This window comes from Aythya ferina (assembly GCF_964211825.1).
Source record: "Aythya ferina genome assembly, chromosome: 1".
NCBI classification, from domain to species: Eukaryota; Metazoa; Chordata; class Aves; order Anseriformes; family Anatidae; genus Aythya; species Aythya ferina.
Window position 1 is genome coordinate 24,182,488 of NC_140296.1, and position 27,868 is coordinate 24,210,355.

Genomic DNA, 27,868 nt, shown 5'->3' on the forward strand with positions numbered 1-27,868 from the left:
AACCTTTCAATAGAAATGTATTTTACGAACAAAATCAAAGAAGAGAAAGTTACAGAACCCGAGAGTTTCAAAGCAGTCTGCTCCTCATACTTTCCCCTCTCCCCCAAAATAAACCCAAGGCTATAAAAAGCTTTAGGAAGGATTTTCAAAGGTGCTGAGCTTTCAAAAGGAAGAAAGCCCCGAAGTGTTCATTGTGCATTTCAATAGTGATATTTCCCTAGATCCTCCACACTTCATTCTTTTCTGCAATCACACACAGATTTGCATGGTCCAAGTATGAATGAATAATATGTAGCTCAGGATCGTGATGTTCTATCAGCTCAGCCAAACTCCCTTCTTTAAAAATGTGGTAATACCTTAGCCAGGCCCCATTAGGATGCTGCTGCTGTCTGCTCTGTGTGGCCAGGGTGCATTTATTGACCTTTGTGTACGGTGAGCAGCCTACCCTGCTTTTGTCCTAAGGTTTGCAGTAAGCTCCTTGTTTTGGGTGATGATCTGTTTTAAGTTGTTGTCTGACAGCTAATACTTCCTGATATGAAATCAGGTCAGGCAATTCTTTCTGATATGAAATCAGGTCATCCCTCTGCTGCAATCATGAATAGTATCTGCAGCCACAGGGAGGCATATAGTTGCTTGCCCTAATTCTGAATAGCAACTTCTGAAAGCCTTGAAGCAACATGATGTGGGCAGCACAGGTTTAACAACCATTTCGAAAGCTGCTGTATTTTCAGAACTTTGTTTGCAATGTAGAAAAAAAAAGTAGGAAATGTGTTTCAGAACACCACACAAAGGATTTTTTAACTTTCTCATTCTTGTTTGGTAAACTCAACTGAAACATATAATTGCAGTATCTAATGATCTCTTTTTGGTGCCACTGATCAACCATACTGAGTCAAGTCATCCTGAGAACCAAGACCATCTCAGAAACTTTTCTCTCGCTGTGCATGGCATTTTTTCTTCTCTCCTTGCTTCCCTGTGTAATTCTAAAATCCCATCCAACTTAAGGCACGGCTGGTTTGAAGCCAGCTTTCTGAAGAACTGAAGAACTGACTTTTGTACTCATCTTGCACAAGGATCACCACAGGAGCAGGATGGAGGTGAAGGACTCCAAAGAACAAAGACATCTTGTTTTTCAAATCTCTGCTTTTGCTCCACTGCCCACACATACATCATTATCTGGCCTCTATTCTCAAGATGCAAGCCATCTCCTTTATTGCTTGTGTGCAGTTCTCTTCAGTTGAAAAATGGAGAATCACTAGAACAGGAAAGATAAGGTGAGTAAGTATCCCCCAGGACACTAATGAATACAAAGTATGAGGCCAGGGACTGGCTCTAGCACACTGGCAGCTGGTGGTTTGCACCATGGGAGTACATCATTTATTTTCTATGGTACTGTCTCTAATCCATGACAAGAGTTCGTAGCACACTGACGTATTTTAAAAACATGGTAGAATTTAGAAACTCATCTTGACACATGGAAAGAAACAACATCCTTCAGATCCTTCAGATCAGCAATAAAGAAGGCAACAGACACATTTTCTCAATAAAATTCACTACCCCCTCAATAATAAAGCAACCTAGCCCTTTCTTACCTTTAATACTCATTTGTAGACTGAAAGAAGCACTGAAAGTAGACTGAAAGGAGCAGGATGCCATGTACTGAGGTCATGTATGGTTTCTGCAATGGCCATGCGAGTGATCCTGCTGACAATACCCTTTAAAAAAGGACTTAAAACTGCCTGCCCACTGCTCCTCCTTTATTGACAGCCATCAAAAGCAGAGCAGAAAAAATGAATGGTCACTACCGGTCTTGGAAACATTTAAATCATGAACATACAGGTGAAAGACACTTGGCCTACTAACAGTCATGTGTTTCTGACGTTATCAAGCATTTTTCACACAAACAAATAGTTAAGTAACCCCACTCTTGCTGGATAACTGCACACAGGACACAAATGACATGGAAACCGCACGGTAGTTACAGCGGTGAAACCCAAGCAGGACAACATTGCTGGAACAAGAACTGAGTTTAGAGTTGACTAATTTTGATAAAATATTTTGTCCCTAAAAAGGCATTTGGTCTTAGGATTTGTCAGGAATTTGCTGAAGGGCAGCTCTGCAGGTTGCTCCCTGTTCTCAAACTACATAGCTGGGGAGCAGCTCACAACAGATGTTGAGGTTAAGCAGGTCTTGCTGCACAATAAGGACTTCAGCAAAGTCTCAGCTATGTCAAATGAATGATGTTCCATGAGAAATAAGAATACAAAACAATCCTGAAATAGTCCTGGAAAGAAAAAGGCAAAGGTTAAAGATGCTGAGAACAAAAAGCAATAAAATTAGTTATATTTATCCAAACTTGTATTTTCCTCAGTGAAAGTGCCTGTACCAGTTTGGGCAGGTATTTCTACCTGAACCACTTCAGATTATGATAATAAACTAGCTTTTTTTGTTCAACTGTAGAAGTGTTGGCTTCCACGGAAAAATAACCGTTCTTTCAAGGGGGGAAAAAGGTACAAGCTTTCAACTCTTTCTAGAAAGGTAAGTATAAAAAATGCCAGTAGAAGCTCTGTACATGCAGCCTATCGGTGCCTGTCGGGCGGCCTTTCACCATCAGATCCATTTTGCCTCAGAAAAAGAGACTCTTTACAATTAAAAGAATAACAGCGTGAAATCCAGCTGAGATAGGAAAACACTCTGCCTGCAATGAATGATGCATTCAGAGCCTCGGCAGCAATGTGAGGATCAAAAGGTAAGCTCTAAAGGAATAGGGCCTTTTAACATTTAGTTATTCAACTGCTCAGCCTGAAGGTTTCACTTGTTTGAGATGAGATGAGCAGAAATCAATTCCAAAAGCTCAGGTCTTGTAGCAGTAGTCAAGACTTTGACATTGAAACATTATGGCCTTTTTAATTAAAAAGACATCAAGTGTCATTTAAGAAATTACAGTTTATTAATAAAATCTCACACTGAGCAAAATTTTGGTGTTGTCAAGGTAAATTTGTCAGATCATTTTAAAAGCTATGGATGATTTATTACATTTAAAAGGCACAACCCACAGAAACAGAACATCTACATGGGGCACCATCGCGCTATACAGAAATCACAGATCATCACACTAATTACTTCATGTGACTTCGAACCCGTCAGGCTCCCTGATCACCATGCAGATGCATTCAAATAAAGAAGGCAGCTTATAAAAAAGCATTTATTTTTCTTCTGTTACATTAAATTTCTTGTATGTTGAAACTATGTTTAAACCAAATCATCTCTAATGTGTGATAAAGGTGCTGTTTCAGAGATGGAGCTGCCCAGGAGGCACAAACACTCAGGGAGAAGTGTCTGTGGTCCTCCCTAATTTCAGCCCAGGAGCCTTCATCCCTTCCCCTACTTGAAATGGTTCAGATCTGCTTCTCCTGCAGCTTGCACTGACAGGTAGATGGCACTGGGGCTGGTACTTCAGCACTGCACCCCTAGAACAATTTTTCACCAGCTGTTCAACATATTTTAAGATGGTTTCCCACCATCCCAGCATTATAAAACAAGGGTCCATATGCTTGAAGGAGTATTTGTCATAATGGATGGTACTTTAAATGAAATTAGTTCTGTTCTAAATCACAATAAATAAAGAAGATTGCAGGTCGTGGAAATGATACTAGGGAAGAGGAAACTCATGTTGGGTCAGTTTAACTATCTCACTAGTGTGGGGCTGTGGCAGCAGTTAGCAACTCTTATTTGGGAAAGAAGCAAGGGAAAAATAGTGATCTTCTCTCCCATCTTCATGAAGTCAGTAGCTTAAGAGCTTCCACAGGCTATTATCTAATAGCCAGAGATGGATCCATCCTCCATGTACATTTTCTTGTCTTCACTTGTACATCTGATTACATAAATTCCCATGTCAATGGAATCTGCAATTCAATGATTAAAAATGAAAAATCAGAAAAAAATGACTCCACACATCTTTTCCTGTTTTAAGAAACCACATAAATTTACTCTCTATTCACTAATTTCATATAATTTGTGGGTTCCAGGATACTATCTCCTCTCCCTCAGGAGCAGTATAATGTATGTAACTTCTGTTATGATAATTTATGATGATACTCTTTTTTTTTTCTTCTCAGGTTAAGAGCACGAGCCCATTAACCTATCCTCATACATAAACAGTTCACACCTCTGATATTTGTAAGGACCTTTACCAGTTCATTTATATCCTTCCAGACACAGAGAAAACCCGAATTTCAAGCAGTATTAAAGATATGGACACACCAAATATTTATCTTGTCATTCCTCTTTGGGATTGTTTTCATTTTTGTTCTTAGTACTTGAATACTCATTATGACTAGGTTTGAACATGGAGCTAATATTTTCAGATAACTGAAAATAACTTCAATAAAAAATAACTTTCCTGACCAGCAATAGAGGGTACCACTGTGGCTGTATACTTAGTTCTTTATTTTTATTTATTTATTTATTTTTTCCTGTGGACGTTACTTAGCATTTTTCAAGTACTTTTCTGTAGTTTTGTTATAGTTTCACACAAGATTTTTTTCGTGTCTCTTTGCAGTTAGTAATCCTTCATAACTCTATGCCATTAGCAAATTTATTACTAGCCTATTCATTTCATTTGTAGTCACAAATGACACAGGAATTTGAACAGCATTAAAGAGCATCCTTTTAAGAAGTGCCATACACATATTAAGCATTCAACACTGAGTCTTTCAGCACTTTCCACACTCGTCTGTTAGCATTTTACCCTGTTGGCTTTCCTTTTCCAATTCTGTTAACAGTTTCTTCCTTTTTTGGTAGTAAAGACTTATACAGTGGATTTTCTAAAACAATTTTGTTCCTTGCATGAGGCTTGATTATGGGCACATTGCAGTCAGTGAGAGAATGTGGTTCTTGTACAATTACTTATTGATGTGGGCCTGATGGACTGTTTCAGACTAATAAGAGTTGTTTCCCTTTTGTGGGCTCTCAGATTAATCTTTCCAAGAGGCTTCATGCCCATGTGTGTCATTTACCCAGCCTACATATGGATAACTGCAGTTTCCCAATATTGTGTTTTCTGCCCTCACAGCCCTTGCAAACTCTCTTAAATATTCTGTGACCACTTTCACCAAGTTTGTCACAGACAAACAAAAAATACACTCTTACTATTGTACTGCTCTCTTCTTAGTTGCCTACCCACAATTGTTTCTTCTAGAAGTTTATGCTCCAGTTTTTTTTTCCACAGAAGTCTATTCAGATCTTTTTAGCTCCTGTGCAAACCTTGTATACTCTTATCAGTGAAGATAGGAGAAAAAAAGATTAAATTCACTACCAAAAAAAGGTTTCATGGACATTATGTCATGGTCATGGTAACCAACACCATGCCATGGATGATGGGATGAATAGGACCACATTCAACCTTTTAAACATCTGAACAAGTCACAAGAAAAAAAAAAAAAGGCATGAAAGATTTGTTTTCAGGTGAATTAAGTGTCCATGAGGGGGAAAAAAAGGAAGATGGAAAGTAGTAAAAAATGTCACTTCTACAGGGAGAGATTTACAGAAAATATACATTGTGAGACAACCGGTACAGTGATGTTCAGCTTCTCAGTGGTGTGCTTCAAGTGGTGTGCGCTTCTTGTCAGTGTGGCTTTCTGCCTGCAGAACTGTTCCAGCAGGACCTGCTGGCCATCTTGGCTATGGATGTGTGTGTTAGACCTCATCCAAGTGCTTGTCCAAACCCCCAAGACAGCTCTTTGCAGTAGCAAGGCTCTGTGAATCAGCACTTATTACAAATTAAGTCTTCCTTTTCTTTTTGGCCATACGTTCCCCCAGTGTTCCTGAAAGGCAATCCAAGTTAATATTGTGCTGTGTATTCCTCATTCCCACCACTTCTGTTTAAACTGAAAACTGGAAGATTTTCCATAGCTGAAAAATACATAATGCAATTTAGATCTCAAATGGAGGGGGTGAGGTGTGAGGGAGAACATTTCAAAGATTCTTCTTTTCTTGATTTCATAAGAATATAATTAATTGCTCCTCCTCTTAATTTAATACTGTGACTAATCCTACTAAAAGGGATTATTTAGAAGAAGCAGACAATGTAAGATACATTTTTATGTCATTCATCTGTCTTCAGAGAACAAAACTGGAAGCATCAACAACTTTGTCTGATTTTTTTTTTTTTAAGAAGCCATTTTCAAAATTAATATTTTAGGTCAGTGATTCAATTCAAACCCTGTTAAATGGCAAAGAAATCTGTGTAATCAGAAATTGCTTTTCTCAGTCAAATTTCTTCACTAAAGTTAAATCCCTTTAGAGACATTTAGAAAGTATTTAAGGATCACAGAATCTTTATCTCAGAGGCTCTTTTGTATATACTGTGTGTGCACTTCAGACATCACTTCATCTCTTTCAGTTCTAGTAACAGGAACAATTGGAACATATATAGAAGGCATGGTTCTCAGTTAAATTTGACTTTGTTCTTATTATGGTGGTATCAAAAATAAAAAGGGAAGGAAAAATGCTGTATAATAAAGAATTAATAAAAAGAATTGCTGAGTAAACTTCAAACATTTTTTCCATTAAAAACTTTTTTTTTCCTATTAAAAATGTAACTCATTAATTACGTAGATTACAAAACTTCTTTCTTCTTTAATTTAATGGTTAACATTAGCAAATGAGGATGCTGCCTTTATAAAAATCATGATAATTATGAAATTTAATTAACTTATTAAAGCCTTGATTCAAGAATATAATTATATGCTTAATTTTAAACATCTGAGTAGCTCCACCGGTTTCAGTGGGATTAGGTCTGTGTGTGTATTAAAGATAATTCTGGGAAGCCGAAATGCTTGTCACAGCAACAAAGAAGTTGGGACACCTGTGGCTAAAAACAGCAAGAGAGGTTTATAAACCTCTAAAGAGAGGAAATAATACTGCTTTTTCATCCCTCCTGTGTGTGTTCCTGTACATGGGTCTGCAGGATCAGGCTCCTCTTCCACCTCCTTTGGGCTTTTGGCTGAAGGTTGCATGGGATGGTGGAGGTTTTCTGTACCCAGCACATCTGGGTGTTTAAGGTCTGGGGCACATACCTGTGTATTGGAAATATGGGTTTAGCACCTCTCTGGATGAGGAAGGAAAATAACTGAGCTGTCTCTCTTTCTGAGGGAAAGCTCTGGGACTAGGTTGCACTGGAAAAAGAAAAAAAATCTCATTTGGGTACATCTGAAAAAAATATCTGCTAAGCAATGCTCTGTTCGATAGCAACCCCAACAGAGGACTTGGCACCATGCAAGTGCACCTGGCTCAGGTGCCTGAGCACTGTTCCACAACTATTCTGGATCTTCACGTCTTATCAAGAAAACAATTTCTTTGTGTTATACAGAGAAAACCCTGTGCTCGGCAGCCTGTGGTTGGGCACAGACAGACCTTCAAAATCAATCCCACTGAAGCTGCTCAGCTCAGAGAACCATCCCTCCTTCCAAAACCATGTCAGTGTTGACCTGCACGCTGACAGCAGAAGACAACAGCCACACGTGGCTACTACTGTTAAAATTAAATAAAATATGAGGCTAGATTTGGAGTTTGCACCAGTTCTGTGCTGCAGTAACTTGGAGAAATAGAGTGAATGAACCATAAGAGGCAGAATTTGTTTAGTTGCAATGTGCATTTTTCTAAGAAAAAATAGAAGGGTCAAGTTTTCTGACCTGACCCTATCCTGACATAACTATATATCATCCAGTGGAAGTAAGCTTGGGATATTTTTGATAAATCAATTATAACTTGCATGAACATTTCAGTAGCAGGGACACAAAACTTCTGATTTAATTAAGTGAGATAAAAATCAAGCTCCTCGCTGTTGGTGAGAATTGCAGTCATGCACAATGCTGTCAGCTGACAAGCCCGGTGAGAGAAGCTGCATGAATTACAGATAAGCCCACAAATATCAGCCACAGGCTCTATGGCACTTTTCTGCATCTGTAAGAAATTGCCATTACAGGCTTAGAAATACCCGTACAATTCACATTAAATGAAACACTAACGGTGATGAGACCAAAGCCGAAATCAGGGCTGGCAGATGTCTCAAAAGGAGGAAAGGTGCTCTGTGGGTCGCCTCATCAAAACCAGAAAATCCCACTATGGGTGGCGTTTCTGCTCTGCCTCTGAGTCCTCTCGTGTTATTCAGGCTTCATTAGTGTTTTGAACCTCTGACTTTCAGAAGGGAGGAGAGGTAGCCACTGGGAGAGGAGCTGCCTCAACATTAGGCAGGAACTGGATATAGGAGAGGCAATAGATTTTTCTCCAAAAGGCCAGGTGGTCTTTACATTCAAGAAGATACCAAAAAATAGAGGTAGTTCATCTCCTGGCTCCAAGGCATAATTAAATACTTGGCCCAAATGTGATCCGAAGTAGTCTAAGCTGCCCTTAAAAGCTTTCTAATGTCTGAAGTAAACAACCTTTGCTGCAGGTTAAGATTATTATTTCTTTTCCTTCCTTCCTATACAGAAATAAACCAAACCAAACCAAACCTAACCAACAACAAAAACAACAAACAAACAAAAACTGTAAAAAAATCACTAATTCAATTGCAGACTATTTATTTATTTATTTATTTATTTATTTATCTTCTTCTTTTCTTGTCTAAGCAAATTCAATGCCTTTAGCTTCCTCTAATAATTCAGAATTCCTAAATTTCAGTTACTGAAAATGTCTCCAAACGTTTTAAAGCACTGTCCCCAGAAGCAGATACTGTATTCCAGCTTGGATCTCAAAAATACCAAGTGCAGGAAGGTAGCTCATCCTTCTGCCTCCCATAAAGCTTCAGAATGGTATTTGCCTGTTTCTGTAACAGCATGATACTACTCACATTTATCTGGTCTGTGGCCCATCTGCCTTGACCATTGTTTCTAACTTTGCACATTTAATGTTTCCTTCCCATGCATGCTACGTCCTTCTTGATGGTTTCTGTATCTCTTGTTGATTTCAGACAACTTCTCCATCATTTGCATGTAAAACCCCATCTTTCAAAGCAATTCTAAATGTTCCTACATAGGAACACCTCACAAATTCTTCAGTATGCCATCTAGCCTGCTATCAAAGTTATTAATCAAAATTTTGCATAGAAACAGGTAGGATGGATCCTAAGAGGATCCCATCTGAAATGTGTTCTGATCGGGCAGTGAAAAGCAGATCTATTCTGAACAAGATCTTTCAGTCTTATGTGCTCCCAAATTCTGAATTCTATTTCCTTATTTTACTTACAACAACATGAGAGTCAAGATAAATCATGCCTCCTCCTGTCACCCTGCCTATTGAGATGATTACCCTGTTAAGGACGGAAAACAGATCGGCTTGTTCCTGACAAATGCATGTTGGCTGTTTCCCATTATATTATCATTCTGTAGGTTTAAATTATTTATTCTATTTAAATTAGATTATTTAAATTATTTATTCTAGTATCCCTGCATAAATCTAAATTAAGTTGGCTTTCTCTTGATGTCCTGACTCTCTTTTGGAAACAAGTGTTATGTTTGCCTTTCCTCACTTGCTGCAGATATTAAAGATAATCTACCATTTTGAGTAGCTTAAGATAAAAGTCATGATTTCTGGACAATTTGTATAACCTCATTTATTTAATTTTTTTTTAGCTGGTATTTCCTTTTCACAGTCAAAACTCCTGTCCCCTGATTAAAACTCAGCTAAATAGCTGATGACCACAAGTAATTTTTTGTAAAAAACAAAGAAAAATGAACTGGCATCACCAGCCTCTTCTGTCATATGTTATTTGCTTGTTTTCTCTTTTTGTTCTCCTCTTGCTTTGTATGCATGTATAAAACCTTTTCTAAGTTGTAATTCATACTATGCTATAGTCACCCTTCTTTTGTTCTTTGCACCATCCAAATCAATTATTGATAGTAATATTTTTTGTATTTTTTTTTCCAAATTTCACTGGCATTAAAGAGTTCCTGATGCTGTCATGGCACACCTCGTTATAGTCTCCTTTACACTGGGATAAATTGTTTGTCGTGCCTTTAGTATCGCTTTTATTGAGGAATACCACTTTCTGCTCACATTGCCTTTTGGTTGGAAAATGTTAAAACCACTGCTCAAATGTATTCCCAATTGTTCCTCAGAAAAAACAGAATTTTGGAGAGCTGGCGGGTAGCAATGACATGCCTGTATAACAGAACTCAATGCTATGCATAAATAACCAATGTTATGCAGAAATATGAGGTTTCTTCACAGGAAACAATGCAGTCATGGCAGTGCAATGCTGTGCTCATATTAATTGGCCCCAGAGTGCAATATAACTACACTAATATGATCCTGCTTCTCATAGTAACACTTGATTTCCTCTTGCTCAGTGTCTCATTGATTTTTACCACAAAGACAGAACTTAAATAGTAAGGAAACATTCCTGATCCTTTTATTTGGACTTTTTTTTCCCCAAGAGACTCTTACAACTTGTAAATTTTAAGAACTATACTCTTTGTAATTACACAGGCCACATTCTCAGACAGTGTAAATTAGAGGACTAGACAGGTTTACCTCCCTTAGGTTCCTGTTGCTTTCTCTGTTAAATTACCACATGACTAAAAGATCACAGATTAAAGTGAAGTTAATTTTCACATGTTGGTATTAACACCAAGGAGAGCCATTTGATGCTCTGTTCTCTATAAACCTTTTTCTCCCCCCTCCCCCCCACTGGGATGAAGAGTATGATCAGATGTTTCAGTGATATAAAATAACTTTACTGACTTGAGTATCTGAATCTTAGTAAGAGATGAAAACATGATATCTTCCCCTTTGCTTTTGGAAGAAATAAATTACTTACCTAAATTAATAATAATAAAAAAAATGCTTCTTATCCCTTGTCCATATCAGAGTACTAAAACCCAGCATATACCATATTTTATTAACACAGAACATGAGCTTTCCACGTAAAGGAGAAAGCCACTTTGACAAAGATAAAATTATGCTAAAAAAACAGTACTGCATTATGATTTGGAGCAGTTCCCTAGCCAAAGGGAAACATGAAAGCCAGTCCTCTTTCTGCTATACTAAGTGGCAGAAATCCTACTTCATTAATACAGGAATGGCTTCATTGTGCTAACACTAACAAAGCCAGCAGTAAATGGCAAAGTGGCCGATTTCTGTTGTTTGGTGATATTAAATCTCGAATAAGATTATGCTATGAATACACTGAGAAAATGATTTATTTCTTAAGGCAGTGAAAACATTGTAGAAAGAATTGCATACTCACAGAGCAAATTTGTCTCCTTGAGCGAGAAGTAAAGCATTTTAAAGCAGGCCATTTAAAAATTTTGCTGATTCATCGTGTCTTGATTTGTTTCTTGTCAAAATAGGCTACTCCATTTGTGGAACTGGCAAAATTGCTTCTTTATATATCCATATGCAATAGGTGTTGAGTAAAAGGAAAAATCATTAAGCTAGGTTTGACACTGCTGTTCTGCCAATATTTCCTACCACAGACCTGACTTTGGAAACCCTACAGAAATTTATTGCCTCCTTGGATAATCTCCTGAAGATTAACGAAACACATGCTTATCCAAACTATATATACATATATATATATACCGTTATGTATAAAAGGTATATCTGTACGGATAGATATAATAATTCAAAATGTTATTTGAAACTTTATAATGCATCTGAGCCTTATTTTTCAGCAATAATAAGAAATCACGATCATGCATGATCAATAAGGAATCATGGTTCATGCATGGTCTGGGATGGTTGAGGCTGTGCGTAGTGGAAATAACTTTGTAATTTGCAGCTATATCATAGTCCATTTTAATGAAAGGGCTAGACTCCACAATGATATAGTTCCACCTGTAGCCTAAATGACCGGAAGATTTTCAGACAATGGAGCTGAGTGTGGTTCACAGCCCTGTGGAGTGATGTACCAGAGATGACAATGAAATCTCAAAATTCCATCAAATGTCAAATTATATGACATAAACCTAGACTTGAAAAGTAAAGTCCTCCAGGGCTTAAAGGAAGGTCACCCAAGACATGGAGAACAGGCTGTGTAGTGCTACTCACTAGCTTCAAGAGATGTGAGATATTAACATTTCACTTTGATTTAAGAAGGCTTAGAGACCTTCACACTTCTTCAGCTGAGAAAAGGAAAATTAAGTTTGCTGAGCACTGTAATTTGTTTTACATACACTATTGTCCTACTTTTAATCAGCATAAGCTTAACACCTAACTTGTGAAAAGTGGTTGAGTAATTTCAAGACTCCCAACAAGAAAGAAACCTCAAAACTTAAAAGAGAAAAATAGCAAAGGCTAAAGCTACCATTCAGTGTCTTCTTCAAAAGTGGTAAAGACAAGTGGTTACTCCATCAATAAGTTGGGTTGAAAGGGGCAACTAAACAAAAAGGAAAAATCTTACAAGAAATAAAATCTGACATTGTTTGATGAACATTTTAAGCCTCTGAAATAAGCACTTATTCTTGCTTTGTTGTTTCCTTGTTCTTTTTCAGCATTTTCTTGTGCTTTTGCTGAATCAGATCTTTCAGCAGTGAAGCAAAGGGGAAATGATTTGGCTAAAAACAACCTTACTTTTTGCTGGGTGTCATGGTTATCCCTCCTCATAAAAAGAAATAAAAAATTGTGTTTTAAAATCATAAAAAATGATTTTGTTGGTGGACAGACCATGGAACATGGGAGTAAAATCCTCTGTTTTGAAAGGTGCAGAAGTATTTAATACTGCACTTAGGATGTGCTCCAGAAATTTCCTGAGTGTTCTTAAGCAAATTTTATTATGTTGTTCTCCTGACAGAGACAACATTTAACATATCTGCTATGTGATACTGCACAAATAAGGTTTTTCTTTCCTGTTTTGCACATTGTAGTTTAGTCTTGCTTTCATGAGAATGAAGCTCAGCTTGTATCTGTGTGACTACCCATCCTACCCATTTTGCAGTTTTTCAGTTTGCAATAGCATAAATTTCTTGTGCTAGTATGGACTTCTCTGGTCTACACAACCCAAAACATTGGTCACTGGGGGGGGGGGGGGGGGGGAATGAAAGAACCTAGAAAAGACTGAGAAACCATCCTAAAAACCTTTAAAAGGTCTGAATTATAGATACTGACAGTATGCAGAATTTACCAGAGAGATGGACAGGAAAGCACTTGATTTGCTATGGCAGACAAAAGAAATGGTTTACCATCACTTCATGGCCTTCATTTCATGCTGATTCCACCAGCAGGAAGCAGTCACAACCCAGTTTGCAGGCTTGAGAACTGATACGAAGGCATTTGCCATTTCCATAGCCTGAAAAAATAATTAGGACGAGAAAGGAAGGTGGATGTTTTGTGTCTGTGCAAAAGAAAATGTACTCCTGACATAAGCTATGATGTATTAAGCCCTTGACTGTCCTCAATATTTTGAAATTCTCCACCCATTTTAGAAAAGATACAATTGCAGTGGAATTCAGATTTTTTTTTTTTTTTTTTTTTTTTTTTACTATTACAGTGCAATGAGCACAGACTGCTTCTTTCTGTCTAGCAGGCTGTGTTGTGTGACAGGAGGTGCTCAAGTGGGATTGCTAGAGAGCATTTACCTTGGCCTTCCCACCACATACAGAATCAAAAATATTTATGGTAATGATGCTACTGCAATTCTGCCTGTAATACACTCAAAATGCTAAGTGAAAGCATCATGTAGTGGGAGCACAGCACTGAATTATTCCTGTGTATTGAAATACTGATAGACAAACCAGGACACTAAGTAATTAAGTCACTATTAGACCAAACCATTAAATCCATTGTTTGCTGTTTTAACTGCTGCTAATTGCTGTCACCATGACAACAGGGAAGTTTCTTTTTCTGGTATCTCCACACAATTTCCTTTTCATAATGGAGCCTGCGACACAGAAATTTACATCTTCCCAAATTGAAATACTTCTTGTGCTGAAATAAAGGCAGACATGTTTAGATAAGAGCAATTTTAATATCAGCAGTAAAATGGATCTTATTGGAAGTTTGATAATTTGTTTGCAGAATTATCTGGACCTTTCTACATAAAGTCAGTGCAATTTAAAGTATAATATCAGTTTTAAAACCTTGCTATTTCACCAGCATCATAAAAATTGTAGTTCAGATTAAGATCAGGGAGGTAAATACATCAGGCTAACATAATACCCTGCACCTTCACAGTTTACATCCTGTTTATGGCTATGCTTGCATCAGACATTAAGCTTGGGTCAGAGCCCAGATTTTATCTCTATTTTTTTTTTTTTTTTTTAATATATAGTTATTTTGGAGACTTCCAGCTGTTTAAATCCCTATATTTAGGTTGCAGCCATCCGATGACATCTCTTCTGAAACCCTGTGTGGGTCCCTACATCCCAGAAGCAGCGTCTCAGCCCCATCGATCTGTTACGCTCTTTGAAAGGAAGATGAGTCATTGCTGGGATGCAGATAGAAGTTTGCTCCAAAATGCTTGTCTAATATTAACCACTGATCCCATCTCCCAGCACCAATATTCAGAAAATTGTTACAGATCTCAGTCCTTTCAATGCCTGACTGCAGTACCAGCTGAGAAAAGGTGCTGTGAAATGGTACCAGAAGTTGGCTAAGATTAGAAAATTTTCTCAGGAGAACAAGATGAAAGAGGACCACCCTGCAGCCCTCGCTGGAAGAGATCTCCAGGTCTTTTTCTGTTTTCCACCTCAGGAGGGAAAGGCTCCTGTAAGAACCAAACAGCAGGTATGAGACCCATTCCCTCTAAACTAACACCACTGCCTGCTTCTCAGGGATGGAAGGGCAGAGGAGAGCCCTGCAAGTAGACTCCTTTCCAGCAGGGGTGGCACCACTCTTGGCATTTGTGTTTCACACATAACCTGTCTCTGACCATGGGCACAGCAACAGTGTACCTGCAGTCCCCGTAGGTCAAAGCCCAAGAGTCCAGCCTGAGATTAAATTACAGTGTTAGCAAAGCCCAAAGTCTATGACATCAGTAAAAATTAAATGTGTTGGTTCATTGTATGCATTTATTTGTTCAAGTTGAAAACACTGCAAAATCTGCCAAGATTTGGCAGTGCACAGCATTTTGACTGATAAACTGGGAAAAGTATATGGTGAAGTTTGAATGACACCCAAAATATTACTGCGATTAGCCCAGCCTTCATATTTCTCCTTCATCAACATTGCCTTGCTAAAGTGAAGGATAAAAATTAAAAGGAAGACTACATATGTGTTACTGGAAAAAGATCACAGGTCCAAAAAGAAGTAAAAAGCTATTTAGAAGCTCAGCCTAAACATGTAGAAATGATGAGTTAAAGCCCAGGTCTCAGCTGGACAACCAGCATAGATCCATGGGTGGTGCAGCTGTTGAAGCTTGTACACAGGCTTCTCTCTTATAATATAGGCAGTCTTAAACTTCTGGGGAATTAAAAACTGGAGCACGTTGTTCCCCAAAGCACTCAGGACAGTGTCATGATACTCTCTTCAAACTGGCTGTACACAATACATGTTGTAAATGTTAAACAAGACTTTAAATTCCAGAATTATCATTAAAATACACAGACATTTACATCCACTAATGACATCTTAATAAGTTTAGCTGCAACTGTGATTTAGTTTAGTTCTACTGGGAACTGGGAAAACTCAAATTGTCTTCATATAGCTATAAATTGTGGAGCAAAGCAGGAGACAAATTTGATAGTCTGTCTGGACATTTTGATGTATTTGATTCACAGGGTCCAAATTCTTCTGCCACAAGTATTGTTTGATAGAAAGTGAAGACATCCTTAGACTGCCATTAGCAATATGACTGACAGCCCCACTCAACAATTACAGCAATCAGGCTGCCTCATTGCTGTTGTGAATGCACTGCTACACCTTTGGCCATGCCTTGTAGTGTGCATCGTTGAAGTAAGAAGCAATTTCTTCATATACTTTAAGAATACAGTCCCTCTTGATTTGATTTTCCTCCTTCTCTATCACCAAAATGGCTGGGCTAAGTCACTGAAGTCAGTGCAGCTCTCCTAGAGAAAGGGATGGGAGAAATACAAGCACTGAAACTTGTTGCCAAAATACATTTCCATAACTTAAGCAGTATGACATCGTTTATTTAGGAAACAGTATCTCCTAATACTATGTTGTCATTAATGAGAAATTGCTGAGACTTTTAAACGAAGAAAGGTAATCTATTTTATGATTTTATACAATGTATTTTTTTTGTGTGTGATATAAATCTGAATGGGATTTTATGGCTTACTACTCAGTGTTTATTAACTTGCTTATATTGTTGTGTTTTGGAAGCTCTTAACTTTTGCTTCATGAAGTCTTCTGCCCCTTTTCAATCTGTCTTTGAAAAAGAAGCTTTCTAGGCCCCTTATTTACAGACACATCTTAAAAAAGAGCAACTGAAAATGATGATGAATACCAAAGGCTGCTCAGAGTCTGAAACAAAAGCTCCCAGAGGTGCGATGTCTCCTCTGCTTCATTCAACGCACTATGAGATCCATGCTTATGGACTTCTCATTGAACAACTCATTGACACCATGTGTTACTGTTGACAAAAAAAATCTTTCAAGCTTTCAAAGAATCATTTTTCTGCAGCTGTTCTGGATTGCCATGCTGCACTGTTATTAACAATGCCGAGGGGAAACCCCTTGATATTGTGAATAGCCTATTGTATGCTAAGTCATTGCTCAGTTCACCATGAAGTTCTGTAAAGCAAAAGGATTCCAGTGCAATTGATATAGCTGTAGAAACTGTGAACTTCATTTAACTTATGTTGTCCGTTTCAGAATTTCCATTGAGTTATGTGAGGATTTGGGCCACCAAGACAAGCTGCTCATCTGCCACTCACACACTGTAAAGAACTTGATGAAGAATAACTTGTGAGCTAAAAGTATCACCCAAGGTGTCTGCACTCCAGGCTGGCCATTACTCTGACTGCTGATATAGTCCTTGTCTGGTCCTTATTTTCATATTCATAAGAAGTCAAAATCCTTTTGACTCAAAATATGTTCTTTGTGGATTTTCTTGGCAATTACTTCAAAGAAAAACATTGGAGCAGACTAAGCCCAAATTCAATCCTGCGGTAAGTAACAGTGAGAAACTGATGCTAGAGGCATTCTGGTTATGTAATTTACAGATCTGAAAGGCTGTTCTAGGATTAAAACTAGTGGCCTTTGATTTCTTCTGTCATATGAGACACTTGCTCAGTACAGTTGTGAAGTGGCCCAGACTGCAAGTTTCCTGAATACCCTGCCTATATCAAAGTGCTGACAAATATTGGAATGGGGTGAGGAAATTCTTTGGAAGATCATTGCTGTTCAGTTCATTACGCGTGCTACTGTGTAACAGCCACTTTAGAAACACAGGTAATAATAAAAAAAAAAAAAAAAAGACGATGATTCTGAGTTGTCTTTGTTCAGTCTTTCCTGTGCTGCACTACAAATATCTTTAGCTTCTGGTGAGATTTAAAGCCATTGCAAGCACTTACACAGGTGCTTCACTTTGTGTGCGCAAACAGTGCCACCAAATGTGAATTCTGTGGGGATATCCCAGGCACAGAGTTTACAACACACATTAGTTTATACAACACTGCCTTTCCAAGGCAGAAGGATTTTTTTTTATTGTTCTTCATTAAAACCAAACTCTGCTGTAGCAGCTAGTTTTTAAAAAATACTTTCAAGAAAACCCTGGTTGAAATAGCTGAAGTGCTCTACTGGGGATCATTTCAAGAAGAAGATGATGTGCTATCAAGTATACAGGGAAACACAGAAGGAAGCGAGAGAAGAGATAAATTGTTCTTTGGAAAAACTGCAACATCATTTCAAAGCTTTGGTATTGCTTCATTTGACAAGAGGAAATAATAACTCGTGTACTGTTATAAGATCACAAGAACAGGGAGAACAGAACTTGCACTCAGAGTAGTTCACTTAGGCAGAGGGATAGCCTGGAAATTGTTGTCTGCTTAAGACACTTGATAAGTGTCTTAAAAGTGTCTTAAAATAAATAAGGAAAAGAAAGAAGATGCATATGAAAACACCAGGCAAGAAAGAGCACAGAGTAAGACACCCTTTAAAACAACAGCAAAAAATATTTAAATGCTAAAAAAAAAAAAAAGCATTCTGTGTAAAAATGGTCTCTCCTCTGGAATAGGAGAGATATGTAACAAAGGCTATGAGGCTGTGATTAAATCTCACCTAGAAGGAAGAAAAGAAAGACATTAACATCCTTTGTTTTAAAATGGTAGCTGCAAGAGTGAGGACAATGGTCTGGACTCTCTGAAATTTAAAAATCCAGCTATGCACTCTTAAAATGAGTTCACTATAATGTTCTTGTAAGAAAGTAACCCTGTGAGGAGGAGGCTGGAGAAAGAGAAGTCACGTTGCCGCCCAGTAACCACAAGCAATTATGCTATGGACATTTCTACTTAAAAAAGTCCAGCGGACACCCGTCTTCTATGCTTACCAAGCCCCAAAGCACAAAATACTTGTCAACACTGCATTTAATACTTTTAGCACAATAGACTGAAAAACATAAAATACAGTGCACCAGAGGAGGAGAGCAGGGTGATGTATGAGAGCGCAGCTTACTAAGTTGGCTAAGTAAAAACATGCTGACAATCCTAGGAAGCTGGTTATAACCCACATTACAGAAGCAAGAAGCAAACAAAATCAAAAAGCAAACAGGGATGCTTACCAATTCGGCCTGGGGGAAAATCGTTTCTTAGGGATTGATTTTGGTTCAAAGATATGATTTATGCATGCTTGTCTGCACCTCAGAGACTTTCCAGCTTCTCTATCATCCCCAGCAACCTTTCTGTAGTCACAGAGAAAGCCAGAAAAGAATGCAGAAGTTCAGCTGTGCATCAGGAAGAAAAAACATTTTCTGCCCAGCACAGAATTGGGTACTCTGTGCTGCAAATGTCACACAGTGGCATTTTACACTGGTATTGTTTAACTTGCATAACCAAGGCAATTGGGGAATGCCGGTATTTTCTTTTGAGCACACTCACCCCTACCTTTATGCAAAAAAATAAATAATATAAAAAAATCTATTCATCAGGAGCTGGCAGGAAAGCAAAGCAGAAAGGCACAGAGCAGTAAGACCTGGTAGAGGGGGCTCTGGCTTGCACATCCAGAGCACAATGTCACCCTCCTGGTGTGGTGGCTTCTGCTGTGTTATGAATTCCTATAACTTATCTGCAAATTAAAAAAAAAAATGGTTGTGAGGGGAAAAAAATCTTAAATAATCCCATGTTTCTGGTAATATCCAATGATATAACTCAGCTGTTCTGTGGTATAACCTACTAGGACAGACATTTTTGACACGGAGAGTCCAAAGTACATGAGGTAGCAATGTGCCTGGAGGGCAAAGAAGGCTCATGGTATCCTGAGCTGCATTAGGCAAAGTATTGCCAGCAGGTTGAGGTAGGTGATCCTTCCCCTTTACTCAGCACTGGTGAAGCCGCACCTTGATTGCTGGATCCTGTTCTGGGCCCTGCAATACAGGAGAGACCTGGGCACACTGAAGAGAGTCCAACAGAGGGCCACCAAGGTGGTGAAGGGACTGGAGCATCTCTGCTGTGAGCATAGGCTGGGGGAGCTGGGGCTGCTCAGCCTGGAGAAGAGGAGGCTCAGGGGGAGCCTCCTCTTCCATGTCCCTAAATCCCTGAAGGGAGGGTGCAGAGAGGCCGGAGCCAGGCTCTGCTCAGTTGTGCCCAGTGCCAGGACAGGAGGCCATGGGCACAGCTGGGCACCCAGGAGGCTCCCTCTGAGCACCAGGCAGCACTGCTGTGCTGGGCGGGTGACACAGCCCTGGCACAGGCTACCCAGAGAGGCTGTGGGGTCTCCTCCTTGGGGATCTCCAAAAGCCGCCTGGACGTGGGCCTGGGCAGCCTGCTCTGGGTGTCCCTTCTTGGGCAGGGGGGCACCAGGGGCCTCCAAGGGGCCCTTCCAGCCTCAACCCTTCCGTGACTCTGTGAAAGTCTTCCAGAAGGAAGTCATCACTGCAGGGCCACTTGCAGGGTGTATGAACCATAATTGAGTGCTGGTAGCTGTGCAGTCAGTGAGTCACAGGACTGTGTCACCAAGGTCTGTGCAACAGCTATTAGGCAATCTTGACCAAGTGAGGCCAGAAAAACTCTATCGAGGGCTGTGAACCGCTTCAGCTCCTCCAGCCATGCAGTCTTCCCAGTGCACATAGGCCACATGATGGAAGAGCTTGTGGGAGCACAGGGAGAAATGGAGCTGGCTCAGTAACAGGCCCTACTTCCTGCTGCCAGCTGGAGAGAGAAAAATGGAGCTGTTAGGCTGAACTGGACTTCTTCAGAAACAAGCATGGCAGTAATTACTGTCAGCAAATGACAAAAAAGCTGGTCTGTAATAGCTGAAAATCCAAAACAACAACTCCAGGAACAAACTATTTCTAATAGTACATTTCCTCCCTTCAGTTAATTGAATGTTTTCATGATGATACTTTCTGAAAACCTGCTTAATTCTTCTCCCTGTCTGTGTCACCTTCACCACCATCATTCTCACCTTATACACGAACGTTACCAACAAATGATCTGTGTAATGTTCTTATGAGATAGTTGTGATTTGAGAAGAAAAACACCAGGGTCCTGTCCTCCCATTTCCAGCCAGCACATTCCCTAAAAGGGGCTTCAGCAAGTATTTTCTTCTTCTGCCAGCACCAGGCACAACAGGAGCATTCTGCCAGTCAAATTAACAGTCCCTACACCCAAGAAGAAGATAAAAAAGTACAACAGAGGAAAAACTGTGCAAGTGGCCTTAAAGCCTCTGAATGACAACTCCCGTGAGATGTCAGGATCTGGCAAAGGACTGATTAACAGAACAGGAAATGCAACGTGGGGCACAGAGGGGCTGGAAATAAAGGAGAAATAAAAGAAGTTATATGGGAAGAAAATGATAAAAGGGAATTTTATAAATAATAAGGAGGTAAAATGAAGGGCGAGGAAGGAAATGAAAAGGAGGAGAAAAAAAAAATGAGAAAAAGAAGAGGGCATAAAAAACAAAGACATGTAGAGAAACTCCAGGTTAGTACTTTAATTAGTTTGCCTTGCTTCATTTTTCCCAGATACCATCATGCACTGGCACAGCATCACAATTTTACAGTTAATCATCCATTTGGGGACTCATTGCAATGCTGTATTAACATTACCATAGCACGGCTAAACCTTCCTGCAGAATCCCAGTTCCTGCAGCACATCCCACTGGCCCAGTCCTCATCCTCTTGTAGTGGAGATGCATCTTTTCCACCTTCCTAAAGCCATGGGCAGCTGCAGCGTTAGGTCTGTATGTGCCTTTCTGCATTTACTTTGCTGGGGAGGTGGTGATATTCAAAACAGGAGCAGGAAGGAAAACCTAGAAGAGAAGGATGGGATCTGTGAGACCAAGGCAGTGCTCACTCAGAAAAAGCCAGAGCTTTTGGAAAACCAGATGTAGAGACAGGCTCATCAAGTCCAGGAAATTAACCCTGAAGTGTAGCATCATTAATTCCCAGTAAATAGGTAGGGAGAGAAGCCTGCATATTTTTAAGAGGTGATGGTGTATCCTAGAAGGAAGCTGGAGAGTGGGAACAGATCCACAGTTCCAGCGTGCAGGCTCTAATGCAACTGGAAAGCTCTGTATCCCCTTAAACTAGAAAAGGAGCCAAATTTTGCATATCTGAGCTACCCACTGAGGCCCTTCATGTCTTTCATGATTTGAACTTTGGTCCTGATATAAAAAAACAATATTGCCTGTACTTCCATGATGGAAGTAAAACTTGTTTAGGGAAGTTGGGACTCTGGATACATGAGCATTAAATAACTATTGACCCTCTTTGTCTTAAGTGGAGAGGAACACTTTATCAGGGAGTGTAGTGATAGAACAAGGATTAATGACTTTAAACTAAAAGAGGGTAGATTTAGATTAGGAGTAAGGATGAAATTCTTTACTCTGAGGGTGGTGAGGCCCTGGCACAGGTTGCCCAGAGAAGCTGTGGATGTCCCATCCCTGGAGGTGCTCAAGGCCAGGCTGGATGGGGCTTTGGGCAACCTGGTGTGGTGGGAGGTGTCCCTGCCCATGGCAGGGGGTTGGAACTGGGTGGTCTTTAAGGTCCCTTCTAACCCAAACCATCCTGTGATTCTGTGATTCCAACTGTCAATGCTATGTTCCTGGACTTATTTTTTTGTTTCCATGGTTGTTGGGTTACACTGACCTACTCAGAAATAACTGGTCATAAGATTCTTCTCTACTTATGCTTATTGCCTTCACAGATGGACAGCAAGGTCTATTCCTGCTTGCTAGCTCGGATTGTAATTATGTGGTCTGATGAACTCAGCTTTTTGGAGGTGTAGCACTACAACACATCTTTCCTAGGAACCCCTTGCAAGTGCCTAAGGAAGGTCCTTTCAAGGAAGGAACAACAGCCGTCTCACAAAGCAAAGGAGGAAATAGAGACATTTTGATAACTTAAATAAAAAACAAGAGTCTTTTCCCCCAGTCCTAATGTGGAAAGAAAATAAACTTCATTATTTTTAAAAATCACTGGTGAGGGTGGATACATCACCTGCAGAAGTTGTGTCGCTGTGCCTATTATGCTTGACTCTCCTCAGCTGCAGTTGTGACAAAAATTTCCTGTCCTGCCCAATTCATCTGACATCCAAAGAGAATTTTTACAAACACAGGTTGGCAACAGCTACAAGGAATAAACCAAGCTTGCATCATCATAGCTTGCTCTTTCTGACACAGAGCTGTCACTGGAAGGGGGATGTAAGCAGTGAAACATCCCATGGAGTCGCATCTGTGCATTGCTGAGAGCATCGGTGCTGCTCGGGGGTACCACAGTAAATGGGGGCAGATGAAAATGTCCCCACTGAAGAACAACCTTGCAAATGAAGGTCAATGCCTATTCAATGTATCCTCCATGTGGGGAAGGGTAGGGACATGTCTTACACATGGTGCCACTCTTTGGAGCTGCAGCCCAGGCTGCTGTAGGTATATACTAACAGAAAGGAAATGAGCATCAACATGTATGCTCTGACAGATTTTACTGGTTTCTGATGTTACCTAATAGCAGCATGGCAGACAATGTTTAAGCATCGAGGAAAGGCAGCTTACGCAGAGCCTGTGAGACACCACTGTCCAGCTGAATCAGTTCCCGAAATGCACTTCCATCAGAAGGAGCTGGGAGCTTGGCTGGCAGCGCTTTGTGAAACCACCGATAAGAATCAGATTCTTCATCACACAAACCCCCTTGAGCCTAAATTAAACTCTGCATGCTGGTACATCACTCCCTAATAAGTCAAGCTCCAGCTGTTTGAGACATTGACAAATGTGCTTGTAACAAGTGCACTCCTCTCGTAGTTTATGAAATAACCTTTTAGAACAATCATCTCTTTCCACAGCACTGAGACAGCCCCTTCATAACAGCTACATGAGAAAGGAAAGGCAAAATATCATGACATAATTTACTTATAGTACCAAGTGTATGTACAAATCAATAAAATAATGACACGTGGTGATTTTTTTCCTATGTAAGAATGCCTGAGAGAGGGAAATAATAATTGGATATATGTTGGTTTGAATGTTTCAGTGCTACTTTATGCAGTTATAAAATTGACATGATTATACAAATGGAAAATATAAAATTAAAAGTATTAAACTGGAGTTCTTGTAAATTTAGTGCTTCCCCCTCCCTGCTCCAGGGACCTTCAAAAATTATATATTTATGTAAGCTGCGTTACAGTGAAATCTTTCCTCTTCTCCCTTCCCCAAGCCTGAGTTGGACTGTACCTGTGAACAGAAAGGAGAAACATTTCCAGCCTTGCATTTTATGTATGCGATTTCCATTAATTGTGCTAATATTTACATACAGAATTTCATTCTTGAAGAAATGAACTACACTCAGAACGATAACAGTTTATTAAAAAAGAAAAAGAAAAAAGCCAATAACCAATGAACTGCATATTCAGTGTTTTATTTAAAGAGTTATTTAAGTGGAAGAAAATAATAAGATGAGCCTCTGGCCACTGCAGACTGAATCATTTAATAGATGTAGATGCAGTTAGTCAGTTGAACAAAACAGTACATGACACCATTTTACAGTTCAGGGACTGATGGGAACAGAGACCTCATGCGAGATAATTTTCAATATATAACTTTCTGTGTAAAAGAAAAACAATAAAAGAGGAAAAATCAAAACCAAATTATGAACAGAGGCAAATAATCATATAGTCAAGAGAACACATACGTTGATCACTGCTCATGACTGTTGCCATGAGAATTTCTTAAAGATTTTCAATCTATGGCATCTTCAGAGGAAAGTGTGGTTGCTACACGTCTTTTTGCAAAAACTTGGAGAATTCCCTGAATTCAAATGAGGACCAGACTTTATGATTTGTAGTAAACAAACAAAAGAGAAGAGACCATCTGAACATACAGCCATTAACATACTGGAATTAACCAAGCACCAGGTATTTTTCTGTAGCAGAGTGCCTGGCATGACATCTTGAGACAAGCAACTCCATATCGTTTGCTTACATGCAGTAAGTCTGAAAAGTATGGTGGCCTGTTCAAAGAAGCCATTTGTGTGCTTAGAAATGTTTGTATTTGTACTACCATAATTGTCATACTTTGCAATTTTGATTAGCGCACATGGAAAACTGTCACTCTCCTTTTCCATCTTCACAGATTTTATACAGTAAAGACTCTAAGACGGATTTCAGGAAAGTATCTGAAGAGGTATAAATCAGCTTGCTCATTTATTTATTTATCTGTTTATTTATTTATTTTCTAATAGAGAATCCAGCATGGGTATATCTTCCAAGGGATTTATTATTGCTATTGCTATTGCTATTGCTATTGCTATTGCTATTGCTATTGCTATTGCTATTACTATTACTATTACTATTACTATTACTATTCATAGAATTGCTGAAGTTTAATGTCTGGTACTTTTGCCTATTACTTAGTAGCAAAGGAAACAGTACTCTGGATGAGTGGTACGGGTAGCAAAGAAAAAACTTTGTTGATGGTACACAAGATGATAGTACAGTGCAGACAATGCAGCTGCACTTGGGAGATTTTCCACTGATATGATGTTATACTCTATTTATTCCTCTTTCTCCTGTGCAACTTGGGGTCAAGGCAGCATTAAAAGACTGGAGTTAAAATGCCAGTTCCCATGGGAGTAGCTCAAGCATCTTCATTAACGTAAGTGACAATGTATGAGGCACTTGCTCATATCATTGACTTTCTCTCCTGCATCTCCATGTGAGGGGTTTTGCTTTCCTCATGTACAAAATAAGTGTTCTTTCATTAATACTATTACATTCTTATTCTACTGCTATAAATGAGCACTGCCATCTGTGCCTGGTAATTCTTTCTTGTATGGATCCAGCACCCCCTTACAAGTGTGTGTTTTTCAGATAGAAGCAATCTATTGTGGCACTGGTCATCTGCACTCTAACATGCCATCTAATTCTGTTTGTTTAATAAGGAGTTAGTATTTGGAAACCACTGGCAGTAATTCAACGCTGAAGGACTACGGATTTAAATACTGTGGATTTACATAAGTGGAGAGAAACCCAGTCTGGTTCATACTTAGATGATTATGTAGAGTCCTGCCAGCTAAGCTGTGCCTGGCCCAGCTTGGCTGCTGGGACATTTGCCACAGAGGGGAAATGGGAGCTCCTTGCCTCCTGTTCTCTCATGAGGACAAAAGAGCAAAAGAGATGGGAGTAAAAGAAATTTCTCTTCACTAAAACTTCAGTGTTGTAAACAAGGGACATGCATAATAAAATGGATTAAGTTGCACAGCTCTAGCCAAATGGATTTTTTTTTTTTAATTTTGTTTAGTGACTGCTGCAGTGTGGCATTATAATAGTTAATTTCTTAGCTCTTGATTCAAGATCATTTTAACAAGCTTCCCCTTTCCCCACCTCTATTTCTACCTTCTTTAAACTGAAGAGCAGAAAACTCAGGGAAAATGAAACATCAAAGCAGATATGGAAGCATCATCATGTTCTGAAAGAGAAGTCAATAACCTGATTTTACATTACTTTGGACTATCATTAAAACACCCTATCCATTTAGAAATGGCCCAGCAGCCCAGCTTAGAAGAGCCATTTGAAAATGCCAGAAGCATCTGACCCTGTCCTAGTTTCTTCTGCACTATAGCACTCTTTACACAATACCTATGGAGAATTTAGTTCATAAAAGGAAGCCAAAATGGTATAATGACTACCCAGCAGCATGTGAGAAAGTGAGAGAAAAGAAAAATGCATGCATAAATACAAAACCAATATCCACAGATAAAGCTTGGAGGGAAATGGGTAATCTAATCTGTGTAAGGACATAGAAGAAACAGTTTTCCAACAGACTAGGTCCCCCTAAAAAATTGGTGCTAAATTTCTGAAGCTGTAGAAATCCTGAAGAAGACACAAGTGTGACAATGAAGGCTGTGCAGCTCTCCCATCTTTATATATTTCTGCCATCTTTACTCAAATTCATATTAGTACTATAATCTTAAAAAATATCCCACATACAACTAAGCACAAAGTGCAGTGGTATATATAATCTGGCCTAACATTACAAGAGGTAGATAAAAGCCACCTAAGTCCCCAAAAACAGAACCCTGCCTACTTTCCTGCCCTGCTTAATGCTTTGAACACACATGAGAAGAATCCCTCTTCAGTTGGAAAGTACCCCAAATTCTGAGCCTTGATGCCTAGGTTTGGATGCCTAGAACTATCTCCTGAGGTGATGATGGACACTGTCATTAACAGTAACAGAATCACAGCATAGCTGAGATTGGAAGGCAGATCTGCAGATTGTCTAGTTCACCCTACTGGTCAGAGCAGGGTCAGCCATAGCAGGTGGCCAAGGACTGTGGCTAGTCAGGTTTTCTTTATGAGATGAAAGATGAAGACTGTACAGCCTCTCTGTGGGTAAATTCTTCCACTGTTCAATCACCCTTACAGTAGAAAATATGTTTCTTGTGTTTAAGCAGCAATTCTTGCATTTCAGTTTATGCCCATTGCCTCTTGTCCTGTCACTGGACACCACTAAGAGCCTGTCTCTTTCTTCTCTACACCCTCTCTTCACATATTTATATATGTTGATGTCTGTATATAAATCTGATATGGATATCACATTCATCTGATATCTCTATATAAACACAAGTCTTCTGAGTCTTCTCTTCTCCATGCTGAACAGTCACAACTCTCAGCTTTTTCTCATAGGAGAGGTGCTCCAGTTCCTTTGTCATCTTCATGGTCTTCACATGGACATGTCTCTTGTATGGGGGAGTCCAGAAGTGGACCCAGTACTCCAGGTATGGCCCTACCAGTGCTGAGTAGAGGGAATGATCACCTGCCTTGACCTGCTAGCAGTGCTCTTCTTAATTCATCCCAGAATGCTGTTGGCCTTCTTGGAGGGCACATTGTTGGCTTGTGGTGAATTTGCTTGTTCTTCTGTGAAGCTGCTTTCCAGCTGGTCAGCCCCCACCATGTAGAGTTACCTATGGTTATTCCTCCCAAGATGCAGGAGTCTGCATTTCTCTTTGTTGACATTCATAAAATTCCTGTTTGCCTACTTCTCCAACCTATTGAGATCCTTCTGAACAGTGGTAGAACCATTCAGAACCATCCCTCAACAGAAAGCATTCCCCTACTGAAACAGGAGGTGTGATCAAGGCTGCAGCCAGCTTCTCCTGTTGTAATTCTGCTGCTTCCTGCCTCTAGTACAACACTCCAATGGTGAGAGCACTGGTCAGGCTCTGTGATTAAGCATACAGAAGACTTTCTCCTCATCAAGTATGTAGGGAAGAAAGTATTCAGGCAGAAAGTTCTTGTGGAATCTGAGTTACTGTGTTGCAG

The 27,868-nt window shown here is 39.5% G+C and overlaps 1 pseudogene across 1 annotated transcript; it reads right to left on the minus strand.

Moving 5' to 3' along the window:
* On the minus strand, positions 1-27,264 carry LOC311430077 (annotated as a pseudogene). The gene is made up of 6 exons: positions 27,144-27,264; positions 13,165-13,291; positions 12,577-12,604; positions 6,959-7,079; positions 1,069-1,255; positions 1-457 (listed from the first exon to the last, which is right to left on the minus strand). The product of its transcript is annotated as an uncharacterized misc_RNA (transcript).
* Positions 27,265-27,868: the final 604 nt, after the last annotated feature.